The 17,589-nt window shown below is 46.4% G+C and overlaps 1 protein-coding gene across 3 annotated transcripts in view; it reads right to left on the bottom strand.

The window, feature by feature from the left end:
* LOC138511138 (zinc finger protein 84-like) overlaps positions 1 to 17,589 on the bottom strand; it is a 193,587-nt gene that overhangs the window by 22,118 nt on the left and 153,880 nt on the right. For 2 of the 3 annotated variants that reach the window (XM_069626627.1, XM_069626626.1), the window contains exon 2: positions 5,956 to 6,032. The exons of the other annotated variant lie outside the window; for it this stretch is intronic. The gene's annotated coding sequence lies outside the window, so the exon portion shown is untranslated. The remainder of the gene's footprint in view (positions 1 to 5,955; positions 6,033 to 17,589) is intronic. 3 annotated transcript variants of the gene reach the window in all.

Genomic DNA, 17,589 nt, shown 5'->3' with positions numbered 1-17,589 from the left:
AGGCGCAGTACTCAGTCAACTGGATGAGAAAGGTAGGGAGCACCCCATTTGCTTCATCAGTAGGAAACTGAAGGAACCTGAAACAAGGTGGGCAACTATTGAGAGAGAAGGTTTTGCCATTGTGTGGGCTTTGAAGAAGTTTAGACCATACTTGTATGGATCTACTTACATCATTCAAACAGACCACCAACCCTTGAGATGGTTGATGTACATGAAAGGGGAAAACCCAAAACTGCTAAGATGGTCAATCTGCCTCCAAGGGTTTGATTTTACCACTGAGCACAGGTCAGGATGTCACCTCTAAAATGCTGATGGTCTCTCTAGGATGTTCATAACCGACTAGAGGTAAGAGACTCATCCAAGAGTGGATTAGATCCTCCTGTCCCTTAATCTTGGGGGGGGGGGGTGGCGGGCGAGTGTTAGGGAGAATTCTCATTTTCTCATTTTATGGTTAATTGCCCTTACCTATAGAGTCCCCCAGCAGTTTGCTGGATTTGAATGGTTTGTTTCTTTTTCCTGCCAAGAGTGAGACTCTTTTTCCCCACTCTTAGGCCTTTTTGCTATGTGTGTTCTAGGCTATTTTTGTGTTTGTCTATGGGATTTTTTCACCCCCATAGAAACCAACTTTACTCACATTTGTTACACAGCACCCTCAGTGCAGTGACACAGGGGTGTTGTAGCGACCCCCAAACATAGACTCCATACCTTGGGACTGACTACTGTCTCTCAGGGCATGTCATGTCCCAATTGACTTTACTAGTCAATTTTTATGAACTAAACCAGTACAAACCATCTTACTACAGAGGTACTGGAAAGGGTTAATAGTTTTTCCCTTATGTTCATTTTTGAGAGGGTACCGTACAGTTTCTCTCTCAAAGGTTTCTGGCTGGTGGCAGTGGTTACAACCGTAAATATTCGACCGCGAATAGTTCCCTATGGGATTTTCCCATTGTTCGAGGCTACCACTTTTTCTGACATCCTCTAACATACCGCCGGTGTATTTTAATATTAACTTTACTCCGGTAGGTTTTTATTGCCAGAACTTTAATATAACGTCTTGCTCGTGTCTTTCTCTAAACTCCTAACCCAGGTTGGGGATCCTTTGTTTGTCCTTTTGGCGGGCTTCTACCGAGAAGCCCTCCTTTCGGCGCCATTGAGTCTGGGGTGGGTCCATTGTGTGGGAGGGGGAGTAGGACCCCTGGACAGGGTTGCCACAGTAACCCATGTCGCACTCTATCCTGATAGGCTGGAGGGTCTCCCGCCAAGATGACCGCTCCACTGTGTGAGTAACAGCTAGGCTGTATGAATGGGGATCTTTTTGAATAAAAGCAGGGTCCTGAGGACTGGAAGAGCAAGACGTCGGCACTGGAACTAAGAAGCCGAATAGGAGAGAAGCCAAAGACTTCTGCAACGACTGAACCACCGGTGCAGCCCTGCTGCAGCGTCTCACCACTTTTCTCCACACGACGAGAGAAGATCTTCAGCTGCAAGAGCCTTCTTCCCTTGAGCTGGTGGGGCCAACCAGTTTGCCAATCGCCTTCCCGGACCTGCCTTGGTCGAATCTCCCGTACCCTGTACTCGGAGGCTGGATAGCCAGGCACCAGTCCACCCGGACCGCGATTTAAAGGAGCATACCTTTTAGTCATCGGGCAGCACCGTGGCTGGTTTCATCCCTGGGTAGTGCAGTAACTCGAACCTTCCTCCACGACGAGAGCCCCTCTTCCTCTGCTGGATCACCCAAATTGCAGGAACTACCAGGAACAACCGCCACCGCAGGAGTCACTTCTTCAGTTAAAAGTACATTGTTCTGCCAGGCCGCCCTTTATTCGCGGTAGCACTAAAGGTGTATTAAATCCTTTACCTACCTGTTGGGTTGGCCACGCCTCTCTCTTAACATTGTCTTTTCACTTTCTGCATCCACCTTTTCAAAATCGTTAACCAAAGACTTGACTGCAGCTACAAGAACATTTTGCTCCTGGGCCCTTGCCCTGTACCAACTGTCTCTGGCACAGGCCTACTGACTCTGGCTTCATTTGTTAGACCCGCCTTCTTTAGATTGATTTTCATCTAGAACTGTGTGGTGCACCTATTTCTTACAACTACCCTTGCCTTCCCATTTTTAAACCTTGTGAAATGCTATTTTGCTCAGTTTTCATTTAAATGTTGCCTATACTGATGCACTGTCTTGCTTAAACTGGTCCACAAACTTATGGGAAGTGTTTCTAGGGTGTGTAGGAAACCATTTATATATTACTTGTGCTTTCCCTCCCTTGTAAGGAATTGTTAGAGTACCCCTTGTGTGTGGTTTTCACTGCCATTTTGATCAGTTTCACTCTGGTTCACTTGGTCTACAATTTAACTTGGGAGTGTGCCTATTTTTCCTTTGACTTAATTTAACTCACTTAATGACTCTGATACATGTGTTTTATTAGAAGTGTATAAAATAAATATATAACTACTTTTTAATACAAAGCTTTGGTCAGTGTTTCCTTGTGCCATAGTACTGTAGGCCTATCGTGTAAACCCTGAATACTGCACATCTCACTCTTGAGATAAGTCTGCCTGCTCAGCCACAGCTACCAACTAAATCTTTGTGGTATAGACTGATACCAAAGGGTATTTATTGCTCTCACCTGTAGTCCTAATCTTGTGTAGTGCTCCCTAAGGGAACTGCACAGGATTCTGCCTAACAGCCGGTAATCCCTTACCGCCCTACTACAAGTTCCCTTAGCGGGACCCCCCTTCAACGGCTGGTTTTACCAGGCGTTATGGACGGGACCCGTTTAAGGGAGTTCAGAGCCAATAACGGTACCGCAAATTGCACTACCGTTATTAGCGCCTTCCCCCTTCCCATTGAGCCCTATGGGAGCTCAAATGGGAATGGGGAATGTTTTTTTCAATGGGGAATTACCGGTCCCGCAAAGGTCGGACTAAACCGGTGAGTCGCCATTGAACGAGACCGGTGCTGGTACCGTTATTGGAGGAAGTCATGGCGCAAATAGCGCTATGACTACCTCCAATCTCAGAATGAGGCCCCATGTCCTTTACTTCCCTAACACAGAAACTCGAGTAGCAGGTTTCCTTTACCAGTTCATGTTCTTTACTTCCCGAACACAGAAACTCGAGCAGTAGGGTTCCTTTACCAGTCCATGGGCCTCATTACGACCCTGGCGGAATGGGTTAACGGGTGCCGCAAATGGATGTGGACCCGTTAAACCCATTCCGCCTGATTACGAGGTCCCCTCGCGGGACCCGGTAAGGACACTTGACACCTTAATAAGGGCATGGCCGCCTCCATACCAGGTTCCAGTACGGGGTTCTGTGAATGAGGAATTACCGGGTCATTCCGACCTTGAAGGACCCGGTAATTCCTCATGCACAAAACCATTCCCCATTCCCATTTGAGCCCCCATAGGGCTCAATGGGAATGGGAATGGAGCTAATAACGGGCCCCTTAATAACGGGCCCGTTATTAGCTCCTTGGTCCCCTCGCGGGACCCGCAAAAGGACATCTGGTTTAACCCAACGTCTGTTCCGGGTCCTGCTCGGGGACTTCGTAATCAGGCATCCCGTAAGGAACTGTGCCGGTCCGGTACCGGCACCCTTCATTACGGAAGCGCCTGCCCCGTAATGAGGCCCCATGTCCTTTACTTCCCTAACACAGAAACTGGAGCAGCAGGTTTCCTTTACCAGCCCATATCCTTTACTCCCCCTGACACAGAAACTCGAGCAGCAGGTTTCCTTACTCCCCGAACACAAACTCGAGCAGCAGGTTTCCTTACTCCCCGAACACAAACTCGAGCAGCAGGTTTCCTTTACCAGTCCAGCTCTTTCATATCAGCAGCAGTAAAAGCTTCCGCTGCTGGACATGTGCTACAAGCGGGACAGAATACAGTTCATGGTGGTAGCGACACAGGTGCTTATGCAAAAAAAGAGTTGCTTAGATGATGGAAACGAAAGTAATTATTTTTTGGAACACGCTGAATTTATTTTTATTTTTGTACTTATTTCAGCACACTACGCCTGGAGGCATCTAGGCACTAGCTACAGTAAATGAATAGCACACTAGAGAAGTGCAAGAGGACTCGTAATGGTTACAGACAGTGTAGGTCAATGTATACAAATTAGCGAAACCTCTACTCATGGTACGGGGCTATTTGTACATGCACATTGGATGTAGCCCTCGTTCCATGATGTGAGGCTTTCCCAATCTGTGTATCCTTACTATGTTGCATCTTGGCTATTTGAACATGCACATGGGGGCTACATCCAATGTGCATGTACAAATAGCCAAGATGCGACGTAGTAAGGATGCACAGATTGGGAAAGCCTCACATCATGGAACGGGGGCTACATCCAATGTGCATGTACAAATAGGTAAGATGCGACGTAGTAAGGATGCACAGATTGGGAAAGCCTCACATCATGGAACGGGGACTACATCCAATGTACAGGTACAAATAGGTAAGATGCGACGTAGTAAGGATGCACAGATTGGGAAAGCCTCACATCATGGAACGGGGGCTACCTCCAATGTACAGGTACAAATAGGTAAGATGCGACGTAGTAAGGATGCACAGATTGGGAAAGCCTCACATCATGGAACGGGGGCTACATCCAATGTACAGGTACAAATAGCTAAGATGTGACGTAGTAAGGATGCATAGAATGGGAAAGCCTCACCTCATGGAACGGGGGATACATCAACGGGGGCTACATCAAATGAACAGGTACAAATAGGGAAGATGCGACGTATTAAGAATGCAGATTGGGAAAGCCTCACCGCATGGAATGGGGGCTACATCAAATGTACAGTCACAAATAGGTAAGATGCGACATAGTAAGGATGCACAGATTGGGAAAGCCTCACCTCATGGAACGGGGGCTACATCAAATGTACAGGTACAAATAGGTAAGATGCGACGTAGAATGCACAGATTAAGAAAGCCTCACCTCATGGAAAGGGGGCTACATCAAATGTACAGGTACAAATAGGTAAGATGCAACATAGTAAGAAGGCACAGATTGAGAAAGCCTCACCTCATGGAACGGGGGCTACATCCAATGTACAGGTACAAATAGGTAAGATGCAACGTAGTAAGGATGCACAGATTGGGAAAGCCTCACCTCATGGAACGGGGGCTACATCCAATGTACAGGTACAAATAGGTAAGATGCAACGTAGTAAGGATACATAGGGCCTCATTACGACCCTGGCGTTACACCATGGTGCTAATAGCACCATGGTCCATGCCGGTAACTTACCCACCCCGCCATGGCGGTATGGGGAATTACCGCCCCATTCCGAGGTTGGCGGAGCGGTAATTCCCCATGCCGCCATGGCCCTTCCCCATTCCCATTTTTGCCCCATAGGGCTCAATGGGAATGGGGAAGGCGCTAAGTACGGTGCCGCAAATTGCGGCACCGTACTTAGCACCAAGGTCCCTTTGCGGGTTGGTTTTTAACGCCTGCAAAAAGCAGGCGTTAAAGTCTCCAACCCGCAAAGGGTCCTCGGAATCAGGCGCTAAGGGATTACCGGTACGGGTACCCTTACCGGTACCGGTAATCCCTTAGCGCCAGGGTCGTAATGAGGCCCATAGAATGGGAAAGCCTTGCCTCATGGAACGGGGGCTACATCAAATGTACAGTCACAAATAGGTAAGATGCGACATAGTAAGGATGCACAGATTGGGAAAGCATCACCTCATGGAACGGGGGCTACATCTACCCACAGTACAGAGCCGTACACTCCAAATGCAGCAGATGTTCACAATTAAGCAACATGTACAGCTCATTTCACAATTTACATACATGCTGAAAAGTGACTGTATTAGCCAAACATTACATCACATTTGTACAGTACATGCTGAATAGAGCCTTCCTTCTAGGGAACACCTACAGAAAACACCTCCCCCAAGAACAGTTATGGTTTCAGTGAGGAGAGGAGATGCATACCTTCACTGCTGCATGCTTGCAGTGTTTCAGCTCTCAGAAGTGGTTGTACAGTCACATGCCAGTGCTATATGGCGAACCTAGACAAACAACCAAACATCACAAGTTAGTGGTGTGCAGACACTGCAGGTTGACATCTTCAGTGTCCACTGATCAGAACAAAAAGCGTTTTGACAATGACTACGTCCCCGACGATACTTTACACAATTGCAGGAAATTTTGGGGGGCAATGGGGGTAAGCCGGGAATGTGTGATGACAGCAGTGACGGAAGCGCTCAGCAGAGACCAGGGTCGGGGAGGTGAATGGGAGTGCTAGTAGGGTAGACAGCAGGGGAGCTGCAACACTAATCATCCATCATCTAATAACAGAGGGAGTGACAAAGGAGGATGTAGAGTAGTAGTGACAACATGCTTGGATGTCAATGAGGGAAGCGGCAGCTAATGAAAAGGAGTCATTCATCTTTCCGAACATGCTAAATACTGGAGAGCAGGCTCTAAGCGCCGGGCAGCGATTGAAACTGTATAGCTCTGCGCTGTCTTTCTTCCAAGACAAATGCATTGCCCCCGAGCTACCCTCACAGGTAGACCTGCTACAGCACATCTGTGGTGGGGAGTATGGATCTACTACATCAAGCCCTATGTTGCCCACCCAGCTATCCTCCCGGGTAGACCTGCTACACGACATCTGTGGTGGGGAGTATGGATCTACTTCATCAAGCGCAGTGTTGCCCCCCCCCCAGCTATCCTACCGTGTAGACCTGCTACAGCACATCTGTGGTGGGGAGTATGGATCTTCTGCATCAAGTGCAGCGTTGCCCCCCAGCTATTCTCCCGGGTAGACCTGCTACACGACATCTGTGGTGGGAGTATGGATCTACTCCATCAAGCGCAGCGTTGCCCTCGAGCTATCCTCCCGTGTAGACCTGCTACAGCGCATCTGTGCTGGCGGGATGGAGCTACTGCATTAAGTGCAGTGTTGCACCCCAGCTATCCTCCCGGGTAGACCTGCTACAGCGCCTCTGTGGAGGGGAGTATGGATTTACTGCATCAAGCGCTGCGTTGCCCACTGGGCTATCCTCCCGTGTAGACCTGCTATAGCACATCGGTGGTGGGGAGCAATGTTCACTCCAAGCTGTGCGCATGTCCGCTTGCCAAGCTTCCTTCTGGGTGCCGCTCAGAAGAATTTTAGCAGCGCACACAGACAATTCCCACCTATTCAAATACGATTTAATAAGGCACAAGCCACCGCAGGTACCTAATATTTGCTTTCTCTCAAGATAAAGCTACATTATACTAACTATTATTGATATTCTGGTGTCACCTATTGACATTGGCCCACTATGCAAGCTTGACCTTAAAAACCTAAAAACTCTAAAAGTAGAATAGACCCACACAAGGTTAAAAATTAATATGAAAAGGTAGCTCCATGAACAGAAGATATAAGCAAGATATGACTGCACACATTAACTAACTTATCTTCCCTCCCCACCCAGGATCCTATTCTTGACTCTTCCACACATATGCCGTATGACTCAAACTCCGCCCCCGGCCACATTCACATATTACCAGACAACCTTGGACTCTGCACACCTTAGCTCAGCAAAAGGTTACCAGACTTATATGCAAGTCTTGGTTTATGTTATAATATGAATGAGGTTCAAGCACAAGAATTTCTGCTACTCGTGGTGCCTCAGTAAAAGCATTACTCACATTATGTACCCGAGTGTCAGCTCAGATATCGGGTACTGACTGTCAGTAGGCAGGCTGCTAGGTTATCTAACCTCATCCCATGCTTCCTATTCTTTGCATATATGTCACACAAGCACTTTGAAGAGCCCCCCTTTGCAAGTGAATGCATTATAAAACTCAAATATGAATTTGCCCTCTTAGGATTTTGAGTAGGCAAATGTCATGCTCAGCGTCTCCTACTTTAGCATTGCTAACATTACTCTACGATTGGAGAGCAACCTTGCAATATCATTTACTTGGCTTGTAGGGGATAATTGGTAGGGACTCTGCCTGGCATTATTCTTATATAAAATGAGGGCAACAATATTCAGATAACTAGAAAGCTTTTCACACAATCTGCAACCTTTCTGTTCAGAGTTCCATGGGGGATTGAAAGGTAGGGTATGTTGCAAACAATCTTGTATGCACTTCATAATAATTGTGCACATGCATATTTATGACATTTCCTTAAACTGTACATAATATGATCATGAGGCTTTAAATTGGATTTGCTTGCAAAGTATTGTGGGTATGCAAATATCCCAGTTAGAGATTGTAAAGACTGGAGGGGGGTCTGTACTCTATATGGTAGAGGAGAGGCACAGAGGACCCCAGCAAGATTCTCTTTTGTTCGTAGCAACGGATGAGCTATCGGGGCCTAGCTTCTCAGGAGGTGATGCAGGCTGGTTCTTAAGTACAGTGTAGTCCCCAAGCCCCCACAAAGGAATGTCCACACACACTATTAGTTAAAACACAGCCTTTATATAATTAAGTTCAAGGTTATGTATAACTCACTTTGTGCTCAGTAAATCTACAATGGCAAATATATACAGTTCTAAGTGGTACCACAATTATTATCAGATTTCATTAAAGTGCATCAACTGTACTCTGGTTAAATGTCACACAAATCACTTAATAAAAGGTAACCAACAATAGACATAGGAGGAAAGCAGTTGGTTATAACAGTTGGCAGAATACTGGCCCTGTTACCTAGACACAATTCTGTGTGGAGATCCTCCCCACCTGGGCAACCTGTAAAATAAAGATATCACAAGCACAGTCCATATATTGTTCTATTTGTCTTATTTCCTTCTATAATGTTTCTACCACCCCAATGTACCTGGAATAACAGTGTTGGACAACGAGTCGTCGATGGCTCCTTCTAGAGCGGCTCCCTTTAAAGCAGGAGCCACGGATCGTCGAGATCCCTCGAAGAAAGTGAACTCGGCGTTGAGGCGGCAACTTTGGTCCCAGCGGTGCTCGTCGACGACAGAGCGAAGACGTCCTGCAAGGAAGAGGCTTGCGGGGCACCTCGATGTTGATAGATCAGGACCGCAACAAGTTTGTGAAGAACTGTGGCCCAGCAAGGGCGTCGAGTCGTCCGACATCTCTACGGTCGTTGGGTGGCGGGAAACCCACCGGCGGATGCTCCTCGGAGCGTCAACGGCCTGGCCTTCTCCCACGGGATAATGCAGGCGGCAGTGCGGACGAGCATGTCCATGAATCAAAAGTCTTAGGCAAAGGAGCGTGCAGCTCCAGTCGTCGATGGGACGGTGTCAAGCGGCCCCCTCTTCTGGGCAACACGCTTCGACGGACCTCCAGCGGTTATGCAAACCTGCGAGCCCTGGTCGGTGACGGTGGACGGAATGTCCGGTGCTTATCTTTGTTCTCCTTGGCGGTCCCAGTCTCCGATCGGCAGCCTTTCGAGGGTCTGACTTCCAGGGAGCTTCGTCGAAGGTTAGCGGTGCTCGATGGTCCCTCGGAGCACGGGAAGAGGGTGCCTAACCAGGTCCTATCTTGGGTCAGTCTCGACGGCTTTCGGCGAAGGGAGACAGCAGTCAGCCTTCTTCCTCAGGCACGGCTTCGAGATTCGGCTTCGAGATTCAGCTTGAGTTTCAATGTTAGTTTCAACTCCAGCTTCTATACGAATTCTAGCAGTGAGAGGCCCCCAGATATACTAGTTGATCTCTCATTCATTCTGCTGGGTCACACTCAGGCAACCAATCACTCAGAAGGGCATTCAGGCAGTCAGTCAGCCAATGAGGCACACGGTGCATTCAGGCCATTCTCCTCCCTCAGACACTCACAACAAGGAATGTGTATTGGGACAAGTACCCAGCCATTCAGCACTACACACTGGATTCATACCAGTTTCGGGCAGGGCTATCTCAGTCATTGTGCCAAACACCAGATACCAGACATCCACAACAAGTGCATATTGGTCACACACTCCATTCACCCAGGTCCCACCCACAGGGTGTACCCACAACATACAGGGCATCATCATGACTTTGGCGGTAACCCTTAAATCCAGCGGTCGCACTATTATCACCGGATTTAAGGGTCCACCAAATCAGGGCTTCGGCGGATTTCACCCCAGCTCTGAGCTGGGGGGAAATCCGCAGACAATTCACGCTATTATCGCCAGCGGGAAATCCGCTGGCGGTAAGAGCGCAAAAATTCCCCATTGAGCCCAATGGGGAATGGGGCATTCCCGAATGGGCTCAATGGGAAATGGGGATTAACATTACTGCCAAACTCGTGATCCGGCGGTATTACCACTAACGCTAAAGTCGTGATGAGGCCCACAGTCACTAGGAAGTCTCCAGCCAGCCTGGCCTGGACTTCACAACAACACCATATATGGAACTTCCACCCAACAGCCAGTCAGGGGGAAGGGACAGAGTCAAGGCTTCCCAGGACTTTAGGAAAACAAGGGAACAGGCAATGGAAAGCAAGACGCCACAGGGGCTATCTTGTTTCCTATCAGGAATCAACTGATTCCAATGGCTGGGCCTGGGTATTCCAAAATGGAGGATACTCAGAGCACCTGTCAAATTCAGCATGGAGCTGCCATCAGCCCATTCCTTGCTCTGTGGCCCACACACAGGTGCCCAAAAACATAAAGGGACACAGGGTTGTACCCCCACCCATGGGTGCCATAAGGGTATCCCATGGGTCTGTACAACAAACCAAAAACAGGAAGAGCTGCACTGCCATTAGTCCCACATGGACTCCTGGGCTGAAAACAATACAGAACACAAATGAAAAAGGACTACAGGACAAGGACAGGAAGGCCCTGTCCCTCCAATGCATTTCCAGCATCACAGAGTTTTACTTCTACAATTCCTCACTTTTTACAGAGCTCTGTCAACTAATATTGGAGGCTAGCACAGGAGCCCGGGAGGGGAACGGGTGGAAGGGAACAGGAGAACACTCCTTCTAGGAGAAGAACAAATCCGATGTTTTGACAGGAAATGTGGGTTTGCTAAAGGATAGGAACCTATAGTAATAGCCTAGGAAACGCCACCTTCTATTTCTTTCTATGCTCAGCTGCTGAGTACTTTTCAATATATTCATGGGCTTGCATGTATTGCTTCTAGCATCCCCATGCATCTAACAGGGAACTTCGGAAGAGGGGTCCCTAGTTAAAGAAGAAGGTACTCAATGGGTCTCATTACAACTATTGCGGAATGGGTTTAACGGCGCTGCTAATGGTGCCGGCGCCATTAAACTCATTCTCTCGTGGGACCCGCTCTGGATGTTCTGGTTTTACCAGACGTCCATAGCGGGTCCCGCGAGGGGACCAGGAAGCTAACAACGGGCCGGTCGTAATCGGCCCGTTGTTAGCTCCTGCACCCATGCCCATTGAGCCCTATGGGGGATCGAATGGGAATGGGGAAGGACCGGGCCTGGGTTCCCTGAAGGAGGAAATACCAGGCCCTCCATACTCGGAATGGCCTGGTATTTCCCCATTCAGGGAACCCAGTCCCGGACCCCCGCGTGTACCCTCGACTTGAGCCCTAGTTTAGTGCCGTGTAATGTCACTTCGTATGTTAAGGATACAATCCGGGCTCCGATATGATTTTACTCCATACTTGGAACCAAGAGATTTTTCAGAGAGTAAGAAAGTAATTGGTTTTGCCAGTAGAGATATTTCATGCTTATTAAAATATGTTCTTTTCCCTTAAAATTCCCCTTGAGATCGGGCAGTAATATCATTTGAGTTCCTACCAATGACACAGCTCTGCTGGTCACTGATCGAAAAGAGATCAGTGGAACTTTGTGCTTAGAAGGAGGAGGTAGATTCATATATAACGTTTTTGTTGGGTCCATTGCCCTGTTTTTTAGTAACAATAGTATATGCCTCCTAGCTGTAAGGCTAAATTTGAGTAAATGTCACAACTCGCAGAACAACCTAATGTGGATAGTAAGCAGAGGGCCAGGAATTCAGCTCATCGTGTTCTGTGGTGCAGTTATTCTGTTGGAAATATCGTGCTTACATACATTATGAGAGGCATTTTCTCCTGGCACTTGAATTACTCCATTAAAGTGGCAAATGAACTCCTATTGGCAGGTTTTCTGACACATTTCTTTCAGTTGCAATTATTCCATTTGCAAAAATTACATAATGTCTGAATTTTTTGACAACCACATCAGTGATGAGCAATACTTGTTTTTTGTTAATAAACTGTCACGCACGGCGGTCGCTGGCAGCTGTGGAGACGCTGGCGGTGGAGCGGCCATTGACTTAGCCGTCATGCCGCCCGCGCTTTCCTCGGCAGCGGTCTAGTTTTCCAGCCCTTCCGACCAGCTACGTCCTTTTAATGAGCGCCAACCCGGAAGCCAGCGCGTTGCAACCTTTTCGCGTTAGGCTTCCGGGTTGGTACGCTTCAGTCCTTTCCTCTGCGGCATCCGCCGCTCCCTTTCCTTTTTCTCCCGTTTGCTTTCTGGCTTTCATTTCGCTCTTGGCACGCCTCGCTCTGTTGGAGCTTTTTCTCCGCTCCACCTTGGTGCTCTCTCACTCCTTTTCTCCCCTGTTCTCCTGGTTCCTTCCCCCTCAGCTCATTCATTAGTCACCCCATCTTTGTACTGTTGTTTCTCCCCTGGAGCAGTCGCCTTACACCACTTTCTGTGGATTTCCTTATCACCTGGATCCCTCAAGCTACACAGTCCCACCTTGTATCCTGCTGCCATCTTCAACAAAGAAGGGTTTTTTTGCGCCTATCGGCTTTTTCCCCTTAGCCAGTCTGCCCCGGTACGGGGGCCCCCTTGGCCCCGTGTTAGAGGGGCAGGGTGGCTTCCTCTCGAGGCAGACCTCATCCACACTCCAGAGAGGAGGCATTGAGAATAAAGAGATTCGGACTCACATCGGACGAGGAGACAACAGGTGAGCAGGAGGGTGTGAGGGGCACTCAGGGAAGAGGGGTGAAATTGACGGAATCCAGGAGTGAGCCTGACAGTTTGCAACGCCAAAAAGGGAATATGGCCACCCCAGAACAAATACAAGAACTAGTGGCCGCAGTCCAAGCCATGAACGTGGAATTGCAGAACGTGAAGGCTGATAACGCTGTCTTGAGACAGATGGTCTCTGGTCGGGAAACTAGGGATTCCGACTTACCTCCCATGGCCTTATCCTCGGGCAAGCTTGACGGAACCCCGAAGCGCCTCATGGAATTTCTGGAAGCCTGCTCCATTTATTTCGCCTTTAGACCTCAGTTGTTTCTCAATGATCACACCAAGGTGGGATTTATGGTATCCAACTTGACAGGGAATGCCTTAGCTTGGGCCGCCCCTCTAGTGACCAACAATAATCCTATCATCAGAGACTACGAGGGTTTTTTGACCTTACTGCGCCAGACTTTTGAACAACCTGAGATAATACATGTGGCTGCGGAAGAACTCTTGGATGTGCATCAAGGTTCCAGTGATTTGCTGACATATATCTCCACTTTTAAACGTTTGGCTTCAGAGGCTGGATGGCCAGAACGGGCCCAGTACACAATAGTCCGTCGAGGTTTGAAAGAGAAGATAAAGGATGAACTGGCAAGGATAGCCTGCCCCACCACCCTGTCTGATTTATTCTCCATTGTTACTCAGATTGACTATCGCCTCAGTGAACGCAAGGCGGAAATGAAGAAGCAAAAAGCCCCTGGCCCCTTTCTACCAAGTGCCCACTCATTACCCTCCCTGCCTCACTCCAGTAACAAGGAAGAACCAATGCAAGTGGGGTCCGCTAGATCCCCCTTGACACCCGAAGTGAGAAGACGTCGGAGGGATGCTGGCCTCTGCATGTATTGTGGATCAGGCGCCCACCTACTTCGGAACTGTCCAGAAGTCCCGCCTAGACGGTCGGGAAACGAACAACCTCGGAACTAAAGGGGACGAGTAACCGAGGTCAGAGCACTAGTCCCTATGTCACTGTGACGGTAGCTTCACACCCAACCACGTTGGACTCTCGCCTCATGGCTGTTCCTATCCAGTTGGAAACTCCGACAGAAGTACTTACCACCATGGCTTTGGTGGATTGTGGTGCCGCTGGGGTATTTATGGATACCATGTGGGCGCACCAACAAGGTCTCCCTCTGCTAAAACGGGAAGAGTTCCAGAAGGTAGAATGAGTAGATGGTTCCCCGCTTTCGTTGGGGCCTATTACCCATTCCACAGTATCCTTGAAGGTCCGCATTTTTTTTTTATTTTTTTTTTTATTTGTTTATAGTTACATAGTAACTTTTACAAAGAAGAATGGTTTATTTTCTTTTTTGTTTTGTCGTTTAAGAAAGAAGACATCACGTAGATATCATATAAACTACATACATATTTCCTCCATACATAAGTTATCATTTACCACAACATTTTCAGTTCATTTTCACATTAATAAACAGAACATCCATATATAGTTTTACACAAAAATCATTTGAAGGGGCTCATATGCATAAAATATAAAACATCCTCACGTATAAAAAAATACTCAGGGTTTTCGTGAGGCGACTTAAAACCCAGCCAGCTGTTTCTTCTTTTATATTAAACTAAAGACAGCAATGAAGTTTTAAAACCTAACAACCGCAATCTGTAGCTTAACACGTTTGCCCTGCATCATGTCTAGCCACAGCCGGTCCAAATCCACACACTCAGTGTTTGGGACATATTTACTAAAATGACTGATGCGTTCACTTCTCAAACCATCACACTCCGTCAGTAAATGCCGCAAAGTTTCTTGATTCTCTCTTGACTTGCAGAATTTACAGAAGGAGGATCCCTTGCTCTGACCACTTCTAATGTCAAGTATTTGTCCCGTGCCCAACACATTAAAACGGAAGCGCATGTACTCCTGTCTCCACTTTTTATCAGGAAATTTAATTAGATAAGGTTCCAATTCCCCCATTTTTTTGCAGTCCGAGACCATGTTGTTATATAGTTTAGACAATTTGACCTCTTTAACTGTTAAATTCCAGTCGGCATGAAGCAGTAATTTTTTTACTTTCATGGGGTTTCCAATAAGCATATCTCTAGAGACCCCCAAATTGTCGAGAACCTCATTTGCTTCTTTCAGCATTTCCCTAAGGTATTTAGAAGTAGGAGCACCGCTCCTAATACCCCTGCCCATGATGTCATATAGGGTGGTGTATTTACTGGTTAACAGTTTCCTAAATAGAGCCATTCTGCGCCATTCGATGACACTTCTAATAGATTGTAGCCCAAGCTCATATCTTAATACCACCAAAGGTACACACTTAGGGAGGCACTTTACCATAGATTTTAAAATTTTGGATTCATACACAGCCACCTCCTTTCTGCACCATAAAGGAGCCAGTTCCAGACCATAGCAGAATTGGGGCACAAGTCTGTTTCTATAAAGACGGATACATGGTGTTAGAGAGAATTTGCCATACTTCAAGTCAACTTTACACAATTGAGCTTTCATAGGAGCAATTTTAGCTTCCAATAGGGCCCGGAAGTTTACCTTATTCTTATTTCCGAACACTGGGTATCCCAAGTATCTTATTGCAGACTTTATTGATAATTTCTCATGATTAAGATACATTGCTTTTATTTTTTGATTTTTCTTGTGCGTCAAGCACAGTATCACAGTTTTGGAGTAGTTTATTCTGAGTGCATTGGTGGAGATATAATCTTTAAACGCATTTAACAGTCGTTGTAGGCCTATGGGGGTGTAATCGTATATAGTTACGTCATCTGCATAGGCAGTCCACAGTATCTTAATGCCCTCCACTTTCGGTGAGTTTACAACTAAATTAGCAAAACAATCTGCAAGGTCAGAGAAATATAGATTAAATAATGTTGGGGCATATATGCAACCTTGTCGCAGACCATTGGTTACATTGATCTCCTGTGACAGATTGCCCTCCATGTTCATTCGAACTTTTAATTTGGAATTTTGGTGCATGTTGTATACTATTGACAAAAGCACTGGAGGCATCCCAAGGTTGGCTAATTTACTCCACAAGATTGTTCTGTCGACTAAATCAAAAGCAGATGTGAGATCAATTGATGCTAAGTATATTGGAAGATTTCCGAGGGTCCAGGCTGCATTTTGCATAATGTTAATTAACAAACCACCAGCATCAGTGCCCACATTTTTTCTAAAACCAAACTGCAAAGAAGATAGTATTTTGGATTGGTCCATCCAGCTCCGAATATGCTCTAGAACCAAGCATGCAAATATTTTAGAATCTACATCCAACAAGGCTATGGGTCTGTAGCTGGTAGGTATGGCCCTGTCCCCTTTCTTATATATTGGTATGATATAAGACATTTTCCAACTATTTGGGAAATGATGAATCTTAATAATGTCTTTATACAAGAGGAAAAGAATTTTAGCCCATAAATTTGGATTCTCCTTCATAATCTTGTTGCAGAGCATATTCGGACCAGGTGCCCTGGAGGGTGAACTCTTCATAATGATGTCTTTGATTTCTTTTACTCCAAATGTGATATTCCATGTGGCATTTTCCACATCATACGGCACTACCCACGCCACGGAGGGCGGACAGTAGAGACTCGAAAAATGCCCTTCCCATTTCTTTGAGTTTATACAGGAGGTTTGAGATTTTGTTTGTTCATGCCCATCGTGGTTAACCAACGACCAAAATCTACGAGTGTTTACATTGCCCAATGAACTTAACATTGATTCCGCATCTCCCTGGTAAAGTTTAGCACGTAGAAATCTTAACTTCTTTTTCCATTTATTTTTTAGTACATTAAATTCCCGTGCTTCCATGGCTGTACACGGGAAAGGATGTCGTTTGCGGAACACACGAAGTTCGCGGTTTCTCACCTTCTTTAGTGTGTTCATTTCTATAGAATAAGAGTGTTTGTGTTGCTTGTAACTTTTAGCCTTTTCCTTAATCCCAGCCTTTCCTAGGATAATCGATTCAACATAATTCTCAAAAGAATCATGAGAATACATCTTTTTTTTCCTGTCATATACGTTATTTTGAAAGTCAGCCTGAAATAATATATTGACTTTCTCGATATTATTTGTATGCCACGAAATTCTATTCGCTTTAGTATTTACAGTAACCGGAATTTCCCACTTGTATACCTCTCTCACATCGATATCAACCAAAAGAGACATTTTAAGCATTCTATGATCGCTTTCCTTGGTTTCAAGAAGACAAAAGTCCTGGACAAGGTCAAAAGTATTTGTACAAACAAAAATGTAGTCTATGATGGAAGACCATCTACCATTTGACCATGTCGGGTTATCCGGAGAGTCATCCAAAAGTTCCTTCACACCTTGCGTACCCCAACCACTCAGAAATAGAGCCCAGGTATCCCCTTGATAATGTTTCCGCTGATCATTTCTTTCGCCGATCGAACGTCCAAACCTACATTCCTTTGATCCTTCCTCAAGACAGATTTCAGAGTTGAAATCCCCAGACCAGATCATATAAAGATCCTTATTCCTGTCCTGGCATTCATGAATTACATAATCTATTTCGTAGATGTTTGCCTTTAAATCGCATTCAGGTTGCCAGTAAATATTCAGAATTAATAAAAACAATGGGGATCTCTTGCAATCTATTTTCACTAAGACTGCCAGGCAACCTTTGTTCATATGGAACTCCTTTAGAGTGGTAAACCTTATATTGTTCTTAATGGCAA

This window comes from Ambystoma mexicanum, chromosome 6p, assembly GCF_040938575.1.
Source record: "Ambystoma mexicanum isolate Mex_15411 chromosome 6p, UKY_AmexF1_1, whole genome shotgun sequence".
Classification (NCBI taxonomy): Eukaryota; Metazoa; Chordata; class Amphibia; order Caudata; family Ambystomatidae; genus Ambystoma; species Ambystoma mexicanum.
The sequence above is the reverse complement of the archived record's forward strand: the minus strand, read 5'-3'. Positions and strand labels throughout refer to the sequence as shown.